Genomic DNA, 6,702 nt, shown 5'->3' on the forward strand with positions numbered 1-6,702 from the left:
TAAAGTATCACATTTATTCAATCATTTAGTTTTAGAACAATTTTCATAAATCGGTTACATTGACACATGGGTACAGTGTTAATGTTACATACGCATGAAATACATTTAATCATAAATAAGCCATGAAAATCTGGCATGATTTATTAATGCTGACTATCTTATATTTAAGATATTCTCCAGTGCATTGCTAAATGAAACAAATGATGGAAAGCTAATATAGTACAATATCAATACTGCATCAAGTGTAATGACTTTTCATAAATAAGCCATGAAAATCTGGCATGAGTTATTTGTGCTGACTATCTTAAATTTAAGATATTCTCCATTGCTAAAACAAACTAAAAATGCTAATATAGTACAATATCAACACTGCATCAAGCGTAATGAATGTTCATTAAGGTAATGACTGTTCATAATCAAGCCATGAAAATCTGGCATGAGTTATTAATGCTGACTATCTTCAATGATCAACAAACAAATAAATATGCTAATATAGTACAATATCAATACTGCATCAAGTGTAATGAATGTTCATTGAACACCATTGGAATAAATAAGTATTATTGATAATGGAAGACTTGATACTAGAGTGGATTAAACTCACCCACACCGTGCACATGTAATAAATGCACTAAATAAAACAGAACAAGGTAAACAAATCAAATGCATAGTAGAAAATGCGTCCAATCAATTGTTTGTTTTTTTACGATTAAGTTTTGCATGTCACACAGCACATCTTGAATGAAAACTCCAACGGCAAACGATGTATAATTCTGGCACTATTTGTCATTCTTTAAGGCTTGTCCTGCTCTTTTATAAAGTAGCTGCACTATAAAGCTGAACGTGACTGTGACTGATGAAGATCTTCACTTACACATTTATCAGACCAATGTGATGTTGTCACATATACATTTAATATAATCATGTAACTATTTACAGCTTGTGACTGAAGCATTTGGCTCATATTGTACAGGTATTGCTGTAATGTTGTGCTAGTGTTTCCACCACAAGAATTAGCAATGCTAAGGCTGTGCACATGTACATGGGTATTCTTGTTAATAAAAGTTTTCCCCTCTTTGTTTAAGAATAAATAAATAAATTTCTGTCCACATGAAAATGGCAAAGTGCACAGTTAAGGGCACACTAAACCAAAAGGCGGTATAATAATGACACTTTTATGCTGGGTCCACTGCTGGGGAAAAAAAGTATTTTCACAAGTAAATTGCATACAAGTCAATGCAAACATGAGAACAGAGGTGGATTACTGTCCACTCTGTCCCGCAGTGCAAACGACACGGATTACCAGGGCTTCTGCAGGTTTGACCAAGTCAAATTTAAGACATTTCAAGATCCTTTTAAGACCATTATGAACACAGTATCAGAGGGCTAAACGCTAAGGATTCTTTGATTTCAAATGGCCTGGTTGGTCTAGAGCACAGGTGTCAAACTCAGTTCCAAAAGCTCTGTACAGTTTAGTTCCAACCCTAATTAAACACACCTGATCAAACTAATTGAGTCCTTCAGGCTTGTTTAAACCCTACAGGTAAGTGTGTTGGAGCAGGGTCGGAACTAAACTATGCAGGGCTTCAGCCCTCCAGGAATTGAGTTTGACACCCCTGGTCTAGAGGAAAAATTTTTTACTTGCCCGTCAAAAAAACAATCAAATTAGTTATTACTTAGCCACATATTTTAAATAATGTGTCAAAGCAAACAACCCCTAGTTGTATACATAGTCATTTTTTCAACATATACAGAATACAGTTAAAGTCATAATTATTTGCCCCCACCCTTTGAATTTTCTTTTCTTTTTAAAATATTTCCCAAACAATGCTTAACAGAGCAAGGACATTGTCTTAGTATGTCTGATAATATTTTTGTTTCTGGGGAAAGTCTTAATTGTTTTGTTGGGATTCAATTTTTGAATCCCATTTTCAGGGACAAAATAATTAGCATCTTTAAGCTATATTTTTTTCTGATAGTCTACAGAACAAACCATTGTTATACAGTAACTTGCCAAATTACCCTAACCAACCTAGTTAAGCCTTTAAATGTCACTTTAAGCTGTATAGAAGTGTCTTGAAAAATATGTAGTCAAATATTATTTACTGTCATCATGGCAAAGATAAAATAAATCAGTCATTAGAAATGAGTTATTAAAACTATTATGTTTAGAAATGTGTTGTGAAAAATCTTCTCTCCGTTAAACAGAAATTGGGGGAAAAACAAACAAACAAGGGGCTAATAATTCAGGGGGGCTAATAATTCTGACTTCAACTTTGTGTATGTATATATATATATGTATATATATATATATATATATATATATATATATATATATATATATATATATATATATATATATATATATATATATATATATATACACATACATAACACAAACTAGTGAACTCAAACTGTATGGTATATTGGTTAAAAAGCTAAAAAAAATTGCTATTATGATATTAGTTATAAATTGAGCCTTGTTAAATGTTTTATTGAGCTGGATTATTGGGGTTTGGATGAGCATTAACCTGATTGAGCAGCTTTGCATGTGACTACAGCCACATTGCCCTGCAAGTCAACACCAGTTACTCACTGAAGGTTAGCAGGCCTGAGCCTGGTCAGTACCTGGATGGGAAACCACATGGGAAAACTAGGTTGTTGTTGGAAGTGGTGTTAGTGAGACCAGCAGGGGGCGCTCAAACTGTGCTCTGTGTGGGTCCTAATGCCCTAATATAGTGAAGGGGACACTATACTGTCAGTGAGCGCCGTCTTTCGGATGAGACGTTAAATTGAGACGTTGAACTCTCATAATGAGTAGGGGAGTAACCACGGTGTCCTGACCAAATTCGATCCATCGGCCCTTACCCATCATGGCCTCCCAGTCATCCCCATCCACCAAATTGGCTCTATCACTGTCTCTCCACTCCACCAATAGCTGGTGTGTGGTGAGCGCACTGGTGCTGTTGTCCTGTGGCTGCTGTCGCATCATCTAAGTGAATGCTGCACACTGGTGGTGGTGTGGAGAGACCCCCTCATGATTGTGAAGTGCTTTGGGTGTATGGCCATACACAATACATGCTCTATATAAATACGCATTACAATACATTACAATACATGGACATTGGAAAATTAAGACCCGATTAAAATGTAAGTCCTACAAGACATTATTTCAGTGAATTTAAGACTTTAAGACCTTAAATGCTGCTTTTGAAGACTTTTTAAGACCCTGCAGGCACCCTGATTACGCAAACAGTGTTTCCTGCGAACGTGCGGAATTTGCCTCATTTACATCTTTCGCATTTGGTGTACACTCGGCCGTGTTGGCCAAGCAAAAAGTAGAAAACGGCTCACATTAACATCATGAGACAAAAACTCTGGTTAAGTGTCCACATGACACCACTGTACCCAGAGTTTAAGAAAATCTTCACCCTGGCTGGAGTTTTTAGAAAGTTTCAATTTCAGTCACCTGATACTCTGTTTTTGAGTGAACAAAATCGCGTTGAAAAAAAGTGTGGTTTTGAAAATACCCATGTTCGTGTGGACAGGGCTTAAGAAACTTGATCAAATTGTGCACAAAGAAGATTTAAAGTTAAAGTCATAATTTATTAAATAAGTTTAGTAGAAGAGCAGAAAAGCATATAATTCAAATGTTTAAAAGAGTTATTGTTTTCAACATTGTTTACAAAGAAAATGTTTGTATCAAGCAAATTCTACAAATGTAATAAAAGTCTTAATTTAGCTGTAGTGTTTTAGTCTTGTTTTATTTATTTTGTGTTTTATTTTAAAGACCAAAATTGGATTATTATTATTATACTATTATAATTTGCCTATATATTATTTATAGGCAAAAAATATGTAATAATAGCGAAAGCACACTTTGAGGTTAAATACTAATGTTAAATATAGTTTATGCAGTTCTTTAATTAGGTAATGCATTAGGCATCAGCCATTTGAATGTTAAAAAAATGTAGTATTTGTATTGTGAAAAATTATTAAATCAAGTGATATATTATCCATAAACTGATGTATTACCCATAAACAATAACATGTTTTAATATTAAATCATTTCAACTCATTAACTAAAGTTAATGTATAAAACCTTACCTAAAAAATAAAATAGGGCACTTTTGTAGATTATTGGGATTCAAATAAAAGAGAAAAAGTGTCTCTTAAAAAAATATAAAACAAAAATTCACAGCATCGTCACGAGTAAACAGTTATGACTAAAAGTCTCTACAGTGATCTTGTTTGTTAGGCTACATTATGTTTTTCAACTAGCAGCATGTTGCAGTGTCATTTGTAGAATGGAAATGTAGACTATTGAAAGCTACGCTAGCTTAATATTTTTAGTTTTCAACCAACAGCCTTTTGAAATATGCACTACACTGCAAAAATATTTCTTACTTAATATTTTTTGTCTAGTTTCTAGTCCAAATATATAAAACGCTGGTCACACTTTACAATAAGGTTCATTAGTTAATGTTAATTAATGCATTCACTAACATGAACAAACAATGAACAATACATTTACTACTGGATCTGTTCATGTTAGTTAACGTTAGTTATTGAAAATACAGTAGTTTATTGTTAGTTCATGTTAACTTATGGTGCATTAACTAATGTTAACAAGCATGGACTTGGATGTTAATAATGCATTAGTAAATGTTCAATTATGATTAATAAATGCCGTACATGTGTTGTTCATGATTAGTTCTTGTTAGTAAATGCATTAACTAATGAACCTTCTTGTAAAGTGTTACCAAAACATCCTAAATCAAGAAGCATTTTCTAGACTAGCAAAACATTGTCTTGTTTTAAGAAATAATACGTCAAGATTGAGTGAGTTTTTCCATAAATCAAGCAAAATAATCTGCCAATGGGGCAAGCTAAATAATCTTATGTCAAAAGGAAAATCAAGCAAGATTATTTCACTTACCCCATTGGCAGATTATTTAGCATGTTTTATTGAAAATTTGGCATATTATTTCTTTAAACAAGACATGTTTTGTGTGTCTAGAAAATGCTTCTTGATTTAAGATATTTGGGCTAGAAAACAGACAAGGAAATCAAAATTTAAAAAGCTTTTTTTTTTTTTTTTTGCAGTGTAAACACCCAAACTGACTGTAAATCCTCTATTAGTAAATATCTCCAAAAACCAAAGCCTGAAGTATACATTGGGGGAAATAAGTATTGAACACGTCACCATTTTTCTCAGAAAACATATTTCCCAATACACTGTTGACCAGTGGTGTAAAGTACTTAAGTAAATGGACTTCGTTACTTTACTTAAGTATTTGTTTTGCTACTTTTTACTTGTACTGAGTATTAAAAATATAAGCAACTTTTACTCTCTACTTGACTAAATTTTCGATTGAATATATGTACTTTTTACTCCACTACATTTGAACGGACGCTTATAGTTACTCGTTACATTGTGATTGTGCGTGACAAGTCGGCATCTCTATCTACCACGGCTAATTTGTTGGGCGGACGAGGCAAAATCATCATCTGCAGGCTGCTAAAGGTACTGTATACTATTTATGAGCTAAATCAAGTGAACGTGAATTAGCAGCTTGCCAAATACCAGGTGTTTAATTAGCGACATGGCTGCAGCAAATGATAAAGCCGAAGTCGGCACATCAAGCAGTGCCAGCACTGATGGCCATCCATGGCCTTATCTGAAAGAAATGTTTTCATTTGCTGATATGCAGAATGTCTCCTACAGGATGCAGTGTCTACTTTGTTTGCCACGAGAATAAGTGCTTTTAAGAATTTATTGTAAAATTTGAGAAAACACAGTGGAGTAAGAGTGTATTTAATGTTAATTTAATGTGAATTAAGTGAATTTAATACAGTTACTGAAATAGCAAAAACCACTGCGACATGACATGACATGCTTAATTTTTTTTGTGCAACGTGAATAAATGTTTTACTGAGATTATACATTTTGCATCAAGTGCATTTAGCTATGAGTTTGTGATGTATTTTTTATTGAATTTATATGTAATGTACCAGGTTGAAAAATAACACGGCTCCTCTGTGTTTAATTTTAATACAGAGAAAACATCCTAATCAATTGAAAAAGTACTCAAAATAAAAGTATTGCCCCCCTTTGAGACGGTGGGGTAAATCACATGAAAGTCAGCTTTTTTTTACTTTTTTAATTGTTTGTGCCATTTTAAACATTTGAGTTTGACAGAGACTTTTTGTTCTATTTCTTTTTTATCTATTTTGTTCTGCCATTTTGAAACATTGAGGTGTTCAATTTAATTTCTATATTAGTAAATGAAACCTTTCTTAGTGTTCTTTGAGCCTGCATTCAGTATGAGTACAATACTTAAGTTCTTTTAAATTTGGACACTTTAATACTTTTACTCAAGTCTTATTGGAATTGGTGACTTGTAACTTGTAATGGAGTATTTTTTTCAGTAAGGTATCTGTACTTTTACTCAAGTGAGGTTTTCAGGTACTCTTTACACCTCTGCTGTTGACTTGAAATTTTCACCAGATGTTGCTAAAAAAATCTATATATGCAAAGAAATCAAATCTAATTAGTTTACAAATAAAGTTAAATGTAATAAAATGAAATGATGCAGGGACGAAGTATCGAACACATGAAGAAGGGGAGGTGTAAAAAGGCAGTGAAAGCCCAGACAGCAGCTGAAATCTCTCAGAAGTTTGGTCATCACCAAAAAAGTC

The 6,702-nt window shown here is 33.2% G+C and overlaps 1 protein-coding gene across 2 annotated transcripts in view; it reads right to left on the reverse strand.

Annotated features, from left to right (window-relative positions):
* Positions 1–5,129: 5,129 nt before the first annotated feature.
* dnajc16 (DnaJ (Hsp40) homolog, subfamily C, member 16) overlaps positions 5,130–6,702 on the reverse strand; it is a 23,249-nt gene continuing 21,676 nt past the window's right edge. For both annotated transcript variants that reach the window (XM_683131.9, XM_005166214.6), the window contains exon 15: positions 5,130–6,702. This exon is cut by the window's right edge and continues 838 nt beyond it. The gene's annotated coding sequence lies outside the window, so the exon portion shown is untranslated.

Source organism: Danio rerio, chromosome 23, assembly GCF_049306965.1.
Source record: "Danio rerio strain Tuebingen ecotype United States chromosome 23, GRCz12tu, whole genome shotgun sequence".
NCBI lineage: Eukaryota > Metazoa > Chordata > Actinopteri > Cypriniformes > Danionidae > Danio > Danio rerio.